Below are 20,029 nucleotides of genomic sequence, written 5' to 3'. Positions count from 1 at the left end.
CAGACAAGAGTTTTTGCAGAGATGAGAGGGTTGCCAGAGAGACCTGCATAGATCTTATTTCTGAATTCAGATGTAACTACAATGGATAGGTGTTGATGCAACTCATTCTGAATATAATACTCTAAAATGACACCAGGTGATAAGCTATTTCATTTGGTCAATGGTATTTTTCAGAATTTTTTGTCTACCTGACTAAAATGCTTAGGGAATAGCAAGTCAAGAAAAATACCTTCCTCTAAAGAACTCTTTTCCTTTTCTCCGTCTTTGTCTATACACATTCACATATACTGGTGTAATCATTTCCATTTTCAAATCAGGTTCTATTCATTATTGAAAACTTGGCAAAACCACACAGTATTATAGACAGACAAGAAACATCGAGTATGATAAACAGCCATAAATCACACCTGACAAATATGAGCTCTGCCTAGGTAGACAATTTTCTTCTTCACTCTACTGAAATAAAGAGAACCCTTAAGAGCTCGAACTGTGTGCTCATTGACCCTTGTGCTCACAAAAGGCAAAGGTCTTGTTTGTGAAGATCATGCCTTTTTCCTGTAGTATGTTAATCTTCAAAGAAAGCAGCCAATTTCTCAACTGGAAATCCCAAGTTTCATCAGTTTTGGATGTCTGTGTCTATTATTCAACCAAGTGAAGCAGAGCTAAGAGTAGAAGATTTGAACAGAGAAAAAGTGGGAAATTTTTCATTTTACGATATTAGATCTGAAAGGAAATTTTTTGTCTCTCCAAATGTTCTTCTCTTGTAATAAAAGCAACTTGTACTGGAAAATTGCTTGAATTTGAAGACTTGGAGAAACATAAAAGTAAAGGGATGAATAAAGCTAAATAAAAATCCTACCTGATTTATAGAAATAGGATGGCCCTAAAATTTTCATCAAGTACATTTATTCTAAATGCTTCCCACAGATATATTAGGAAGAGAGAATTAAAATAGTTCTGATTGTTGATTTAACTTCCCTTTATTTGTAAATCCTCTATAAATTGAAAATACATGACATTTTGCGTTTGTAAAACTCCACAGAACTTTGCAGCACAAAGGGCTTGAAACTTAACATATACAAATTTTAAAAATCATTTGAGGTCAGACGTTCCCAGGAAGGACTGCAGATTGCAACAAGAGAATCTCACTGTATAATAAATACAAGAAACAGCCTCACTGAATAAGGCAAGAGAAAATGACACTGATCAAAGTAACTTTGACTTACTGAATGCAGTTGAATTTCAGTAAAAGACAAAAGCCCCGTGTTGGACTTGATAAAGTTGCTCTCCATAGGGATGTGGTTTAGTAATTCTGACCCTACTACAAGTATTTACTGGAGTTAAAGAATAAAGTAAATGGATGGTGAGTGATAGGAACTAGGTTTCTCACTATGGGATTGAGAATTTACCAATAAGCAAAGGAGAATTAAGTGATTAATATGGTAGTGAGATTAGACTAGAATGGAAGCATTAGTATAAGTTTATGTTTACTATAGATAACAAACATTCACATATAAAAATATTATAGACATGTATAAATACACATTAGTATACTTACTTATATATTTCTTTGCTGTATCATCTGTAAGAGTCTAAAAGAAAAAAATCAAAACACACTAGTTACTATGAGCTCAACTACTGCTCAGATCTTGATTTATAATACCATTCTCCAATAAAAGAAATGAAGTCTTCTTGGAAAATGAATGATTCTGGTCCTAGAATAGGAAATACACAAAATGAGTCAGAAGTATTTTCAGTGATAGAACATAGAACATGCATACACATTGCTGGTAGTATGTCAGAGGTGTAGAGGAGCCAGGTAAAAGACCTCTCAATGGCTAAAGGTAGAACAGCTTGAGCAATAAATAGCAAATAAATGATAGATAGATAGTAGATAAATTGATAGATGATAGATGGATAGATAGATGATAGATAGATAGATAGATAGATAGATAGATAGATAGATAGATAGATAGACAAAGTAGTTCTGGATTATAGCCAAAGTAAAAAATAAATATCCAAGACTCCATACTGACATAATTAAATTACTGAATAAATTAATAAACAGGAAAAAGAAAACAAGTCTCCAATATTTAGAATATGAATTCAAAACTTGTGCAGATAATCTGCCCATAAGAAAACAGGATCCATGGGAAACATGAATGGTTCAACCAATGCAGACGACTAAATGACACATGCCATATTAACAAAATGTGGATAAAATCATTTGGACATTTCAATAGGTACAGAGAAAGCCTTACAAAATTCATCACCCTTTCTTGATTAAAAAAATACTTAACAGATTAGATATGGACAGAATGTACTTCAACACAATTGAGGCCTCCAAAAAGGAGAACTACAGGCCAATTTCCTTAATGAATATTGATGCAAAAATCCTTAATAAAACAATGGGAAACCGAATCCAACAACACATCAGAAAGATCATACACCATGACCAAGTTGGCTTCATCCCAGGGATACAGGGGTGGTTCAACATATGCAAATCTATAAATGTAATACAGCACATCAATAGAAGCAAAGACAAAAACCACTTGATCATCTAAATAGATGCAGAAAAAGTCTTCAACAAGAGCCAACACCACTTCATGATAAAAGCTCTAAGAAAATTAAGAATAGAAAGAATGTACCTCAACATTGTAAAGGCTACATATGACAAACCTATAGCCAGCATCATACTTAACAGTGAAAAACTGAAACCATTCTCCCTAATGTTAGGAACAAGACAAGGATGCCCACTATCTCCACTCCTATTAAACATAGTAATGGAATTTCTAGCCAGAGAAATTAGGCAAGAAAAAGAAATAAAAGGAATACAAACAGCTAAAGAAACTGTCAAAATATCCTTATTTGCAGATGATATGATCCTATACCTTAAAGACCCAAAAAACTCTACCCAAAAACTCTTAGACACCATAAACAGCTATAGCAAGGTGGCAAGATACAAAATCAACTTAAAAATCATTAGCTTTTCTATACACTAACAACGAACAAACTGAGAAGGAATATATGGAAACAATTCCATTTACAATAGCCTCAAAAAAAAAAATCAAATACCTAGGAATAAACTTAACAAAGGAGGCAAATGACCTCTACAAGGAGAATTACAAACTCATGAAGAAAGTATTGAGGAAGACTACAGAAGATGGAAAGATCTCCTGTGCTCCTGGATTGGTAGAATCAACATAGTAAAAAATGGCTATACTACCAAAGCAATCTACATGTTTAATGCAATTCCCATCAAAATCCCAATGACTTTCATCACAGAGATTGAAAAATCTACCCTAAAGTTCATTTGGAAACACAAGAGACCACGAATAGCCAAGGCAATACTCAGCAAAAAGAACAATGCAGGAGATATCACAATGCCTGACATCAAACTATATTACAAAGCAATAGCAATAAAAACAGCATGGTACTAACACAAAAACAGACATGAAGACCAGTGGAACAGAATAAAGGACCCAGATATGAATCCACACAACTATACCCACCTCGTTTTTGACAAAGGTGCCAAAAATATACTATGGTGAAAAGACAGCCTCTTCAACAAATGTTTCTGGGAAAAGTGGTTACCCATCTGCAAGAAACTGAAACTAGATCCATGTCTATCACCCTGTACTAGTATCAACCCAAAATAGATCAAGCACCTAAATATGAGACCTGAAACTCTGAAGTAATTACAAGAAGGAGCAGGAAACACTCTGGAACTAATAGGTATAGGCAAAGACTTCCTCAATAGAACCCCAGCAGCCCCGCAACTAAGAGAAAGGATGGACAAATGGGACTTCATAAAATTAAAAAGCTTCTGCACAACAAAAGAAATGGTCTCTAAACTGAGGAGACCACCTACAGAGTGGGAGAAAATGTTTGCCAGCTATACACCAAACAAGGGACTGATAACCAGAATATACAGGGAATTTAAGAAACTAAACTCTCCATATCAATGAACCAAATAAGATATGGGCAACTGAAGTAGACAGAACTTTTTGAAAAGAAGAAATTCAAATGGCCAAAAAACACATGAAAAAATGTTCACCATCTCTAGCCATAAAGGAAATGCAAATCAAAACTACACTAAGATTCCACCTCACCCCTGTTAGAATGGCCATTACCAAAAACACCACCACCAACAGGTGTTGGCGAGGATGTGGGGAAAAAGGAACGCTTAATCCACTGCTGGTGGGAATGCAAGCTGGTGCAACCACTCTGGAAAAAAATTTGGAGGCTTCTTAAAAATATAAACATAAACCTGCCATATTGATCCAGCAATCCCACTCCTAGGCATATACACAAAGGAATGCAACACAGGTTACTCCAGAGGCACCTGCACACCCATGTTTACTGCAGCACTATTCACAATAGCCAAGTTATAGAAACAGCCAAGATGCCCCACTATTGATGAATGGTTCAAGAAAATGTGGTACTTGTACACAATGGAATTTTACTTGGCCATGAAGAAGAATAAAATCTTATCATTTGCAGGTAAATGGATGGAACTGGAGAACATAGTTCTGAGCAAGGTTAGCCAGGCTCAGAAGACCAAAAATTGTATGTTCTCCCTCATATGTGTACTTTAGATCTAGGGCAAATGCAGCAATGTGGTTGGACTTGGATCACATGACAAGTGGAGAGCGCATACGGGAGATATAGGAATAGGTAGAAAACCCAAAACACAAAAGTGTTTGATGTCCCCACTCCAGAGGAACTAATACAGAAACCTGAAAGCAACAGAGGTGATCATGAGAAGGGGATCAGGAACCAGTGTAAAGATCAGTTAGAGATGAATCAACTTGGGTTGTAACATATTTATACATGAAAGCAGTGTTAGAAATCTCTCTGTATAGCTATCCTTAACTACAAAAACCTCTTTGTCTTTCTTATTATGCTTATATCTTCTCTTCAACAAAATTAGAGATAAGGGTAGAACAGGTTCTGCCTGGAAATGAGGTAGGGGAGGTGGGGAGCAGATGGTAGAGAGGGGCAGGGGGGGAGAAATGACCCAAACAATGCATGCACATGTGAATAAATGAATAATTTTTTTAAAAAGAATGAAATTGAAAAAACACAAATAATATGGAAATATATCCCATGTTCATGTATTGAAAGACAAAATATTGTTAAATGTCCACACTGCCCCAAGACATACCAATTCAATACCATCTCTATCAGAATTCCACTGGCATTTTTCATAGAAGTAAAAAATTGCCTCACATTGACATGGATTCACAAAAGTACTTGACTAGCCAAAATAATCTTGAGCAAAGACAGCAAATGTGGAGGCATCATACTCTCTAATTTCAAAATATAGTGCAAAGCAATTGTAATCAAAGCAGCAAGGTCCTGGTATAAAACAGACACACCAACCAATGAGCACGATAGAAAACCCGGACATGAACTCATGTACTTGTAATTTTTGACAAAGATTCCAAAAATACACAATGAGGAAAGGACAGTTCCTTTCATAAATAGTGTTAGGGAAACTGGTTATCCACCTGCAGAATGAAACTGGATCCTTATCTCACACCATATAAACACTAACTCAAAATGGATTAAAGACTTAAATGTAAGATCTGAAAATGTAAAACTACTAGCAGAAAACATAGAAGAAATGCTGCATAACATTGGTCTAGACAGTGATTTGTGGGGAATATAACCACACAATCATAGCAGCAAAAGCAAAAATAGACAAATGGGAATTTTTTCAAATTAAAATGCTTCTTTCCAGCAAAAGAAATAATTAACTAAGTAAAAAGACAACCCACAGACTATAAGAAAATATTTGAAGCATATACTTCTGATAATAGGTTAATATTTAAAATATATAAGAAACTCAAACAAGTCAATACTTTAAAAAAATTTAAAATGGTCAAAGGATCCGAATAGACATTTTTCAAAAAGAAAGACATACACACTGCCACCAAGTACATGAACAAATACTCAGTATCACTAATCATTAAGGAAATACAAATTTAAATCACTGCCCACCTGTCAGAATGGCTTTTGTCAAACAATATGAAAAAGAAGTGTTGAAAAGGATGTGGAGAAAGGGAACTCTGGACACTGTTAACATAAATGTAAATTAGTATAGCCACTGTGGAAAAGAGGATTTTAAAAAATGAAAACTAGAACTATTACATGATCCAGCAATTCCACTACTGCTTATATGTCCAAAGTAAGTGAAGTCAACATGTCAAAGGCATATCTGCACTCCTGTGATCACTGAAGCACCATTCAGAATGGCCAAGATATGGAATCAACTTGTATCCAACAACAGATGTATGAATAAAGAAAATGTTGTACACACACAAGGGAATGAAGGCATTGGTAGTATAGTGGTCAGCATAGCTGCCTTCCATACACAAGGGAAAGCTACTCAGCTTTAAAAAGTAAAAGAATTTCTGATATTTGCAACATCATGGATGAATCTAGAAGACATCAGGTTAAGTAAAATAAGCCAGGTACAGAATGACAAAAAAATACATGATCTCCCTTGTATGTGGAATCCAAAAAAATAGAGAATAGAATTATGGTTATCATATGCAAGGTGAGCAGGAAGCTAGGTACAGGGAAAAGAATCAAAGAGTATAAAGTTTCCAGTAGAAAGAATAAATGTTTAGCTATATTTCCCAGCAAGTTGATGGTATCAATAATAATGTATTATTTGATAATTTAATTATTTAATAATGCTTATTTGAAAATAACTAAGAGACTAAATTTCATGTCTCACTACAGAAAGTGATAAGTAATTGAAGTGGGGCTGTATTAATTGGCTTAATTTAATCAATCAATGTTGTTTACATATATCAAAACATCATACCATGCCCCATAAATATGTGTATAATTATGACTTGTTGATTAAAATATTAATTAAAATGCTAATTAAAGATTTAAGTGAATGAAATAGCTCATGAATCATGCTCATGATTCTACAAAATAAAATCTATTAAAATGGATATACACTAGACTTCTACATTAGTCTTCACTGGTGCCACTTGACATGGCAGTGTGAGTATTCATCAGACATGAATTAGAAAATCTGTGTTGTAATCCCCATTGGAATGAATTTATTGGCCCAGATTAGATCAAACATCTGGTCTACCCTTCTGTCAGGGATTTCCGGAAATACAGGATTCCTGGAAATACAGGATTCCTGTGTCCTGTGTCTGGGCCAAGACAGCAGGCTTTCTGTTGCAAAGTGACTAACATTTCCACAACTCACCTTGACTCCTAAAATTAGAATAGACCCCTGGGGGAGGGGAACTGAGTAATTTTAGAATAGTTAACTTCCTCTTCAGCACATGAGGACACAAAGGAGCTACAAAATGGTAACAGGTATTCTCATTTTATCATTTCTTTTCTATTTATTATTCTGCTTCTCTCCTTTGTGACAATGGCTTGGTTATCTTGCAGTACAGTGTACCCAGAAAAGCCAGATCTTATTTTTCCCCTCATTCATCAATTTTTCCAAATAAAGAGTTGATTTACTAGTATCTTCTAAAAACTCAGTGAGTTTTGTTTTTCTTTTTAATTTTGGTAACAATACAAACGTTGGGTTTAAATGATATTTGATGTGTTTCAACTAATAATTGTTCCATTGATGCTCAAAATTTTCTCACTAGTAATCAGTGAGATCCTACTCAGGTTGACTTCCTAGTCCTATAATATGATGTATTAATCTTTAATAGTTTCCTTGATTTCTGAGATGACACAACTCTAGACTCATCTTACACATTTCACTCCTCAGACCTGGAAGCTGCAATTTTTCTCAGAATCTCAGTTCCTTTTCAAGGGAAATGGCATTTGGAGAACACAACTCAGGTGCTGGTAAATTTGTTGCCAGTAGACAGATCTAATAAGTACACTTTTTTTAAGATAAAATAAATCATGATATAAAGTTGACACGATTAAAATTCAATATAGAATGACAGGATTTTTACTTACTTCATTAACATTACATATTAACGTCTTTTCAAGATCATGGCACTAATTGCCCATTTTCTTTAACACACAAGTCACACACAAGCAATGCTATCAATATAATTATTTAAAAACACCTGAAGACTTTCCCAAGCTCTTTGTATATCAAGTATATCTCACTAAGAATGTACAAATTACTTGGGTTCTAGAGGACACATGAAATCCTTTCTGTTTGGTGTGCCCTTAACTCAATACAAAATTAAGTTCAGTAACCAGTGTAAAGCTCAGTTAGAGATGAATCAACTTGGGTCATAACACGTGTACACGAAAGCAATGCTAGGAATATTTCTGTATAGCTATCCTTAACTCAACTAGCAAAACACTTTGTCTTCCTTATTAGGCTTGTCTCTTTTCTTCAACAAAACTAGTGACAAAGGCAGAACAGGACCTGCCTGGAACTGAGGGGGGAAGGCGGAGAGGGTGGGGGAGGGAAGCAGGGGGGAGAAATGACACAAACAATGTATGCACATGTGAATAAATGAATAATAAAAAAATTAAGTTTGCTTATTTCATTTTGTTTTTGATTATTAAAAATTGCTTTTAAAATTTCACTTCACTTTGTAATTGTAGAAAATATTTACATGGTTTCAAATAAGATTGAAAAATTGTTCTCATTAAAGAAATGTCCCTTCTATCACCCAACACCTCCCTTTCCCACTCATAACCTCTCATTAAAGTTTTAGTTTACCTTTCAATTTTTTAACCCACATTTAATGTGTCATCTTTCTTAGATCAGATTTCACACAATTCTCAACATTTTTTCACCTATGTGAACTTAAACATCATGTTAGAGTTGTAAATAAATTCCTCTTTTCTTTTATTTGGCTATATACTATTCTATTGTATGAATGTTTCATAGCCTATTGATAAACATTTCAGCTCTTCCCAGACTATAGATATTATAAAAAATGCCTAAAAAGAATAGTTTTGATCATGTATCTTTATATATTACACTAGTGTTGGTTGAGATGGAATTTGACTACAGAATTTCTGGGTCAAGATAAATTCATACATACTGTCCAACAGGGATTTTTTCCAATCTGCCATTTGAAAAATGGTATCAGATAGTACCTTTAATTTTATTTTTTTGTTATAACCAAAGTTGATCATCTTTTTAGTAAGAACTATCTGCCTTTCTTTCTCTAAAATTGTTCTTTTTTCTAGTTTATTTTTCAATATGACTATTTGCTGTTTTCACCTCCATCTGTAGAAGTTCTTTATATATTATGGATATTAACCCTTAGGTTTTTAAATATTTAAGTATTGTCCAGTTTATTAGGATTTTTTAAATTGTGCTTATGGTTTATTTTTTGCCATGTAAGTTTTTTTAAATTATTTTTGTTTTCAAGTTTATCAATTTGTTCACATATTGCATCTGAATTTTCAATCTTATTTAGACATGTTTTACCTACTTCTAGAATGCCAGCTTTCTGTCACTACAACAAATACTTGAGGTAAATCAACTTAAAAGGAGAACAAATTTATTTTGGCTCATGGTTTTGGACGGTTCTGTCTACAATGGATTGACCCCATTGCTGCGGCCCATAGCACCTCATGGCAGAAGCACAGAAATGCTCACCTTGTGACCAGAAAATGATACAGAGAAAAGACAGAGGTTACCTGATCCTCTTGGAGGGGATATCCCCAATGGCACAAACACCTCCCACTAGGCCTCACCTCCTAAAAGGTCTACCATCTCCAACAGCACTATATACTGAGGACCAAGCCCTAACAAACAGAACTTTGCAGGGATATTACAGATTGAAACGGTAGCATCTAGCTAATGGAGAAATCCAAAATTTCTTCTAATATTGTATGGTTCATGTTTTACCTTTAAATCCCTGGTCTGTGGGGAATTTGTGATGGTTATAATTTGAGGACTAGCTCTCATTATTTTTCCCTTTGTGGTGATTCATTTGTATCTCACATATCACATTGTCTGTCTTCCCATTCATTTGAAATGGCACCTTACATATGTATAATTACCTTCTGTAATTAAGTCTACAGTGTTTATGAATATTTCCGTTAGTCTGTCTGCTTGTCTATATGCATCTAATTGCACTGTTTCACTGATGCGGGTGTTAATATCCACCTGGTCCATGCCCACAAATTGCTCTGCTTTTCTGTTTTCTAAACTATCCTTGTATGTTCTTCAGATGCATTTTACAATCAGTTTACCTTGCTGAAAACTTAAAAGTATCATTCTTAGAAATATTAATACATTTGCAAATAAATTTAGGAAAAGCTGATATTTTATAACATTGTGTCTATCCAAGAAAATGGCATATATTTCAATTTGTTTTAATCTAGTTTTGTGGGTTTTCAAGAGTGTTAATATTCAGAGTCCTCCCAAATAGATTTTTACCATTTTGTGATGTTTATGCCTAGTATTTTATCTTCTTTGGTGCCTCTCTTCCATTATTTCTCCTCAATGAGTCTACTGTACTTTTGAAGCTCATGAGTTTTTCTCTGTTAATTTTGTTCCCTACTATTTTAATATTCTTCTGTTGTTTGTAATATTTTCATACTTTTTTTTGGTTGGCCAAGTCATATCTTTTGCAAATACAGAGATAAGCTTTTCCTTCCTCTTGTAAAATTTATTTTGATTTTGTTACTGGGGATCAAACTCAGGGTCTTATACATGTTAGGCAAGCAGCTACTGAGCTGCATCCCCAGCCCTTTTTATTCTTATATTTCTAATACTTTATCTTATGTATTTGCATTAGCTAATAATCTCAAAATAATGTTAAAAATAGTAAAGAGATGGGTACATCATCATGATTTTGACTTTAAGGAAAGTCTACTATTTCCCCCATCACAATGGGGCTTTGGGGTTTCAGTATATACACTATCATGTTAAGAAAGTAGAAATTAATACTTTTTTCCTTAAGTGGCTTTTCTGATATCTATAGCAACAGCCATATTATTTTTTGTTCTCGCTGAGCTACATTTATATGATAATTACATAGTGGATTTCTTATTATTAAGTCAACTTTGTATTCCTGGGGGAAAAGCCCACTTGGTCATGGTAATTATATTTTAATATGCTGTTTGATTGTATTTGCTAATATATAAATCAAGATATTTGTATCAATATTCAAAAGAGATTGGTTTGTTGGTTTTGGTGCAATCTTTGACAGCTTTGGAGTTAATATAATACCTGTTTCATAAATAAATTTGGAAGATTCCTATGCTAATGGTATAATTTATGGAACATTGAAATTACTTGATTTTAAATGATTTCTCAGAACTTTCCTATAAAATTATCTGTCCTGGAATTTTTATATTTGTGTGAAAACTCAACACTTTCCCATGTTCTTCTAGGATAAGTAAATATTGCATTCCACCCCTAACCAATCAATTTACTAAGAAAAACTTATTTTAGAAATAATTTATTTTAGAAAAATAAACAGAAAAACTATCTTAGAAAAAGATTAATTTCTCTGTTTTGAATTTATTTGCACAAGATTATGCAAGAAAGTCTCATTCTTTTTTATATATGTATTTACTCTTTATTTAAAGACAAACTATTTTTACCTCATTCTTAAATATGATGATGACTGCCACAGGGTTGTCTCTACCCGTTGGACTGAGCAAGACTTGAAATCTGGGATTACTTTGAATTCTATCTCTCCTACTTTTTGTTCCACAATGATTTTGTCACATTTTTTTTTTTTGCCATAGTACCCAGCTTTGCAAAGATGATACGTCATCAGAAGGAATGTAGCTCTGTTTACTGTTGAATTTGTGAATGACCTTGAGCTAGTAGTTCCCAAAGGTCTGAAAGACGTCACTGTGTTTCCTCATTTTTTAAAAAAATCTCACAGCATTCCTGTGAGCATATGGTGGCATGCTATTTATTCTTTTTCTAATTATATGCTATTTCTATGACTTTTGAGAATTTTTGCTTTCCCTCTTCTCTCTTTTATTAACTTATACAGAAATATTTCATTATTCTAATTTAAAAGATCAAGAAAATAGTCACTTTTGACTTTCTTCCCACTGTGTGGCAAGGATGCTCACATATATTTTAATTTCACTGTTTCCCTCACTCCTGATACTTTTATTTTTATGATCAGTTTCTTTAATGTTAACAGTTGTTATTGAGATAAATTCATAATTCCTAAATGTGTGCAACATACAAGAGTTACACATGTTCCATATCCTTACCAACACTTCGTATTGTCAATATTTTCTAGTTTAGCAAGTCTGGTGTTCACATTGTAACAGTAGGTCATTGTGATTTTGTTTCCATTTTCCTGATGATAAGGATGTTGGGACTTTTCTCATTCAGCTGTCTTTACTTACATATTGCCTTTTTAAACCTTATGAAAATTTTTACTAGGTTATTTTTACGTATTGATTAGTGGGAGTTACTTATTCATCATTTGTAAGGTTAAAATATTGTAAGTATCCTTTCACATTCCTCGCTTTCTTTCTCTTTTCTTGAGGGTGACTTTTGTAAAAGAAATGTTCAAGTTTTATGGAGTCCAGTATATAACTTCTTTATGTTTAGTGGTTTCTGTGTCCTCGCTAAGAAAACTTTGTGTGTGTTTTTTGTCTAGAAGTTTTTAGCTTTAGCTTTGAGATCTATGACGTAGCTCCAATTACTTTGTGTATAGTGAAACAAGGCTCAAGTTTCACTTGTTTCTATTCGCATATCTAACTAATATATATACATTATATATCTTATATGTGTAAGCCTTTATATATAAGAAATTGCATATTATAAGCATTTATATTATATGTGCATATTATACTTTGACACAATCCCCACTACCTTGCTAAAGGCACTTACCAGAACTTGTTTATAGATTCCCCTTTGCATTTTCTATGTATCTAATCATGTAATTTGTGAACAAATACAGTGTTACTTCTTTCTTTCCAAGTTGTATGTTACTAAATTATGTCTCACTTTTTTCCCCCTGGCTGGTAGTTTGGCACAAGGTTAAATGAAAGTAGACAGAAAAGATAATTGTTTTAAAAGGAAAAACAGTCAATAAATTGTATTAATTACAATGTTGAACTATGGGGTTTTCACAGATACCATTTATAAAATTGAAGAATTTCCTGTCTATCTTAGTTAACTGAGAATTTTTATTTTGAATCAGTATAGATTTTTGTTAAGTGTTTTTATTAAAATAATGGTATATTTTTATTTTTTCCATTAACCTGATAAATTACATTGATTTTCAAATGTCAAGCTAACCTTATGTTCCTGATAGGAAGTTGATTTGGTCACAGCTTATCATAATGTAACAAATTATAAATATACATATGAAAAAAATACATATAGAGAGAGTCAGAGAGAGCGAGCATAATGATATTTGTATCTGTGTATAGATAGGATACTGCTATGTAATTTGGTATCTTGTCAAGTTATTGGAGCAATAATCCCATTTTATTTATTTTTTTAAGTTTTAGCAAGGATTTATTTAGTATAACAGAATAAAGTATAGATAAGGTGGAAGGAAAGAAAAAACAGAGAGAAATATTTCCTGTTCCCCACACAGGAAAGGGGAGCAGACTCCAATAATACCATAGAATGAAAGCAAGCACTCACTCTATCTTTTCTCTTTAAGAGTTTGTGCAATATTGATATCTTTATTAAACATTAAGTAGAATTCACCAGCAACATAATATAAGGTTAGAAATGGTTCATAATTAGAAATTAAAATTATTTAACATATCTGTGTGCTTAGATTTTGTAGTGATTATTGTATCCATTTTTGAAAAATGTGTCTTAAGGAATTTGTCTATTTTCTAAGATGCTTAATTTATTAAATTTACTATAAGGGACACAGAGATCCTATATTTATAGATAGTTGGAAATCCTATGTCTCTTTAAATATAAATTAATGCTTCTGATATTTATATCTTGATCTTATATTCACGAACACTTAAAATCCATGGGTTGACTTTTTAGTTCTTGATTTTTGCTGTTATTTCTTCTACATCTTTACATTTCCTTTCTGCTTTAACCTATGAAAATTTGAAAGTTTTCCTTCCTTATCCATGATTACATTTTCTATTGTCAATCTGCTTCCTACAGATGATTTGGCTTTGTTCTTATGTATTGAAATTGTTTCCATTCTTTACCTCATGACAACTACCTTCCAGACCATCTTCTCTTTATTATTGATTACTTATGGGTCATAAAGGTCATGCCTTCATATCTTTTATTGAGAATGCTAAATAGATGCCACCTAGATATCCTTTTATTTCTTTTCATAAATAATTTTTAGAAGTGTACTTTCCTTTTGAGGCTTCAGGATAGAATCACTACTTCTTGGTGCTATACAACTTTTCATAGTTTCAATTATTTTGCTTTTCTTTGCTTGTTTGTTTATATTGACCCTTGACTGAGTTGACATCTGTTCAGGTCAGGTGGTGCAAACAGACATGGCAAATTGTGTGTCCTTAAGCATCTCTTCATTGGATATTTGGGGCTATGTGAGATAACTTATCTCAAATATAAACTTAGAAACCAAACAATAAGTACATATCTAATCCAGTTTATGTTGTATAACAAACATTCATGCTTTGTGACTCTGTTGAATTATTTTACTCCTTTACTCTTGGAGAGTATTAGGCAATTAAATACGTATCTCAGGATTCAAGAAAGTAATGCATATCTTCCTCTCCCTTGTCTTTTTGTATTGGAAGCTGCAGTATAAAGTCAATGGAGAAAGAGATGATTTATATGCTTGAGTTAGAGGAAGAGGTGAAATTCTGGGACAGTGGTAAAGAGTTTTACTACTTCAGAAAAAACTTTCTATGCAATATTGAGGTGACCTACTTGATTAGTACACCCCTTTTCTTCCTGAGCTTGAGAAAGACAGAGAAAATGAGTCAACCGTCTGGCATAGAAGGATCAGCATGCATAGCCTAGGGAACTGTTCCTCAATCTAATCAAATCAGTTTTTCAATTCCTAGAAATTCCGCAAATGCTACCCTACAGTGCCCTCTTATCATTCATTTCCAGTGCTGTTGCAAATTGTGTATATATCTTCAAGGGTTTTCAAAGGATAATCTGGAGAAGACAGCATGCACTTACTGCCTCAGAATTTCCAGTGATCACTTGAAATAAAAGCTGTGTTTTCATGGGTATTTCTTTTAACTTTCTGCTACTGTCAGTCATAACACAAATCCTATTTTGCCTTGTTTAGATATGTAATGCCAGGACCTAGAAATATATAGAAGCACAAGAGAGAGCCATATTTGTGAAATTGAAGTCCTTAGTCTAGTGATGGGTGGTAATCCGTGGGAAATAATAAATTTTGTATCCTGTACAGAAGCCAGTCGCTTTTCACAGAATCTTCTGTCCCTTTGTGGACTGGTCAGGGAAAAGGAATAAGGAAGTGCATGATTGCAGACATTTCTGAAAGCTGAAAGTCAAGTCTCTTTCAATAAATATCCAACTTCTATTTTTTTTATTCAGGAAAGACCAACCTCCCTCTGATTCTTCTATTCTTAGCAACAACATCACACAATTTAGCTCAAAAAAAAAACAAAACTAAACAAGGCTTTTGGTAATAACATGTACCTATGCAGGATTTGGAAGTCAATGGGGGCATTTATCTTATTTTTGAACAAAATTCTAAAATATTATTTCACAATTTTCTCAGTTAAAATAACTGAAATACACAAACTGAATTCTGTTCTTTGTTCCTCAAATTCCAGGGTCACATCTATAAAATATAAATAGTAATAGCGTCTATCTCAGAGTGTTATTAGGCAGACTAAATAAGACCAAATATGTGATACACTTAATAAAAAGAAAATAAATTAGTAAAATTGTTTGTAGGAATAAGCATTATTGAGGTTATCAGAAAATTATTTTTTATAATTTAATCAATTAAAAAGAAAAAAGCAAAGCAATAAAAGTATTTCTTTTATAATTATAAATTTTTAAACAGCATTCTAGCAATGTTGTTTTTCTATATTCCATAAAATACCAAGCATGATATTCAACTCAGAAAAATGCTGTTGCCTTTATAGATAATGTATGATACTAATTTCATATCTGGCTCCTTAGGCAATAAAGTCTTATAAAGCAGAGATACATCTAATAAATCCTGCATACAACCAAGCCCAGGACCATGCCTTTCTTGTGTTTCCAGGTAACACTTCCTGTGGTAGATATTTTGTCAATGGAATCATATTACTGAAAGAAGTAGTCTGTTCCTTAGATAGATTCTCAACTCTTACTTATGACTCAGTAGAACTTTGCAATTTGTGGAATTGGTGTGTCCCCATGTCCAGGTGATTAAATACACACCCAATGTTGACTGAGCACTTTCTATGAGTCAGGCAATGTGGTAATTGCTGGGGAGACAACCACAGGACACAGCCCTATCTTCAAAGATCTCAAATTACAACTCAATATGACAAGTTCTTCCAATACTATGGAATAAAATTTGTGAATCTTCTAGTCAAATCAGTGAAGTCTTGGCTAACCTCTTATAGCCACATAACTCCCACAGAGGGTTTGACTCAGGGGTTTGAATTCCTACTCTGCCAATCACGAGTGGAGTGAGCTTCAGCAATTTATTTAATCCCTTGAGAATGCTTTCTGCAAGACAGGGATTATAACAGTTTCTAATTAACAGAGTCATGGAGACCAAATGATTTAAGCAAATCTTTTTCAGGCATTGGTACTCAGAAGCCCTCATTCATCATTATTATCTGTTTGCTTTCTTTCAATGGCCTTCCTGAAGTTTCAGTCAGGTTATATGTGTGCTCACATCTCAGGCACGCCAGAGTAGCCAGTGTTATGGTCATTCAGTGAAAGCTATGATCGAAGCTTAAAGGAACTTATTTAAGTCTTATCTAGATAATGAACTGGCTAGACCTGGAAGATAGGAATATTTGTTTAAAATGATATTAAAGTTGAATTTGTACCTGTGTGACTTTAATTACACAAGAAACCAATGCTTACTGAAAATATAGACGATCAAAAATTTGGTAAAAATCATGATCAGCTATCATCCTGCCATCCAGAACATTTTGGTGTATTTCTAGCCTTCCTTCTATACATGCATGTTCTGCTAAAATGCATCTAACCCACTGCTCATCTCCATCCAACCCACACATGGAGCCACTCAAGCATCTCTGAAGAAGAGGTTGACATTTGATTGACCAGAGTTCAGAACAGCTGCTGGGCCATAGTTAACCAGTGGACCAAGTTATTATGCCTTGAAGACTCCAAGTTCTCCCCTTTGGCTCATTTCCTTCTATGATCCTGTGATAAGGAAACCAAAGACTACAAAACGGGGTGTGTGTCCCATCTATTCTTCTAACTGAGTAGATAACTTAGGTCAAGACAGGCTCTACAGAGCCAGCCATCCTAGAGTCACTTTAAAAGTTCCCACTAAAAGATCTCAAGATTTAACTGTGTTCTCCCCTGTCTTTTAACAGAGAGCTAACAAGGCAAATTAGACTCTTAGCCAGTTATTGGTGAACGATACCATTGCCTTCTCTTCTTTCAGCGTCACTCACTTGATTAGCAGCATCATGACAAAGACACATGATCAGCAAGGCAGAATCCTTGCGTTCTTGAATCCCTGACCACAATGCCTTTACAGAAATACCAAGTTCACATCTCTCACCCCTCAAAGTATATATGAATAAACCCACTTATTTTTATAAAAATGAAATTGCATTGTACTTATCACCTTATTAATTACTTATGTTAGTGACTAATCAATAACTCAATCACATATTTTTTATGGATAAATATATTAAAATACTGACAAATATTCATATATATTAAAGCTTCCTCATCTTTCTTTTACTGATTTTAATGATTTTGTTGAATAAAGACTACTGTAATTTATTGAGATAATCTCCTATCATTAGAAATTTGTTTCCAAGTATTTACTGTTAAAAAGAACATCTTAGTGAAAATCCCTATGCATGTATATTTGTGTCTGTGCTGATTATACTTAATGAATATATTCTCCCCATCACCATGGTAAATATACGTAGTGTCTTGCATGCATTCTACTAAAGCTTTACTTCCCTGGGTCTATATCCAGGTAGCTAGAAGAAACTCATAACCATTCTGCTTCAAATGAAATTGCATGCAAATGGGATGAACAGGTTGAAGCCCCAAACAGGATTAATTGGTCCCTTAGGTAACTAATCTTGAATTCATAATGGCCTCTTTGAAACAAAGGAAATGGCAGTGCTGAATTCAGCTATCAGAGTCAGGTCTGAGAACAGGAAGCACAATGGACAAGCAGAGATTGTTGGAACTAATTTACCACAGCTGATGAAGCTCACACTGCCCAAGTGACTGGAGTTCAGATATTGTGAAGGGTAATAATTATGGAACCTCAGAGTCACACAGGATCTGGTGAGGAAGATTTAGAGAGCAGCTTGGAAAGTTTTTTGGGATGTTGCTAGAGCCACAGACCAAAGGCATTCTTTTCTAATCTGTAATATCTCCCTCATGAGTGCATTGTCAAGAGACAAATCTAAAGAGTAAAATTTCCTTTAAAGGACACCCCAGAAACAGAGCTTCCCAACTCAAAGAAACATTGTCAGTGATGCTGTGTTTGAAATCAAAACTGAAATTTATAAGTGATGATGGTATTGATAACAGTCATCATCTTTTAAAACAGCCTTTCACCATGTGGAAGAAAAAAATTAAGAACAAAGCTGATGACCTCCACAAAATAAATTGATAAATACACTGTAGTGGCAGTTGAGAACAGTTTCCAGGGACTTGGGCCACTGTTCATCCTCTCCAGCAGCCCCAACTATGATTTAAAAAAAAAAATCTTCACTCACTCTTCAGCTACTACTGTTTCAGCCTGGGCATTATCTTTCAGTCCTTATTACTTCATTATATGCCTTGTCCTCCTCTGAAAAAACTGTGCACCCATCACATGGTGTGTTCCTGCCTCTCTCCTGAAGGCATGTGAGCCAGGCTTTCCAATCAAAATAACCTGTGCCTCTGAAGATAGTGATTGGTCAAGACGAGGATTCATGATCCAACCTTAGCCAATGACAATCATTTGTTGAAAACCCATGGAAAACTGAGAAAGAATGTCTGTCCTTCAGAGAGACAAAGCATAGAGCTGCTTGATGGCATCTTAGTCATTATAAGGAAAAAGTTTTTCAAGATGCTCAAGTGGGAGAACTTGAGAACTTTTAACTACTTCTCTTTGAGATAAATTTCTGTCTCTTGCAACCAAAAAAAAGAATCTCATCCAAAAATCCTGAAGTCATTGATTTTTGCAAGAAGTTATCTGACTCTAAAGAAAAGACTGATGTTGGAAGTGGAAAATTCATCATAATTCATATATAAGTTGGATATACCATGGAAATTTGATTCTGGGTTGATTTATGCATCCTAGGATTATTTGTGCGGAAGAATCCATTGTATTCACATTCTTTCTTGGGTACAGGACTGGCCAAATAGAATAATAAAATTCTTACTTCACTGTTGACTCACTCATTCATTTATTCAAACTACATGTGACTTTTCCATCCTCTTCCAACATATGCATCATTTACCGCTCAATCACCTCACCTTTATTCAAAGAGCAAACCCAGCAATACTCTTATGCTGGAATGTTTTGAACACACTCCAATGTAAAGTGGAGTTGTGGTTTAATGGTGGTAAAGTTTTGGTTTTATAAGATGAAAACATTCTGGAGATGTTTCACAACTACTGAGCTACACATTTAAAATGATTGAGATGGCAAATTTTACATTATATGTTTTATAATAAAATTAGAATAGTATTAGACAAGAAGAGATTTTAAATACTTAATAGTGCTACAAGCTGAATCCATCTGAGGAAGAAAGCTCTATCATTGGAGGAACTTTTTGAAAGCACTTGGAGGGACCATACTATTGGTCTGACACCAAGGCTTTCCAAGATGACAAAAGATATTTTACATAATACATAGAAAAGGAGTTAGCTCCTGAAGTAAGCCCAGGACAGAGAGATGAAAGACAGTAAAATGGTAGGAGATTGACTTGGATATGATTTGACCCCTGCTTGTGACCACATGAA

The 20,029-nt window shown here is 34.0% G+C and overlaps 1 long non-coding RNA gene across 1 annotated transcript in view; it reads right to left on the bottom strand.

Annotated features, from left to right (window-relative positions):
• The window catches only part of LOC141420906 (uncharacterized), a 64,482-nt gene that overhangs the window by 13,084 nt on the left and 31,369 nt on the right, over positions 1-20,029 (bottom strand). Inside the window, exon 2 of the long non-coding RNA XR_012445627.1 lies at positions 1,559-1,592. This is a non-coding gene — a long non-coding RNA (uncharacterized lncRNA). The remainder of the gene's footprint in view (positions 1-1,558; positions 1,593-20,029) is intronic.

This window comes from Castor canadensis, chromosome 2, assembly GCF_047511655.1.
Source record: "Castor canadensis chromosome 2, mCasCan1.hap1v2, whole genome shotgun sequence".
In the NCBI taxonomy this organism is placed as follows: domain Eukaryota; kingdom Metazoa; phylum Chordata; class Mammalia; order Rodentia; family Castoridae; genus Castor; species Castor canadensis.
Note: the sequence above shows the minus strand (reverse complement) of the source record. Positions and strands in the feature narration are given on the sequence as shown.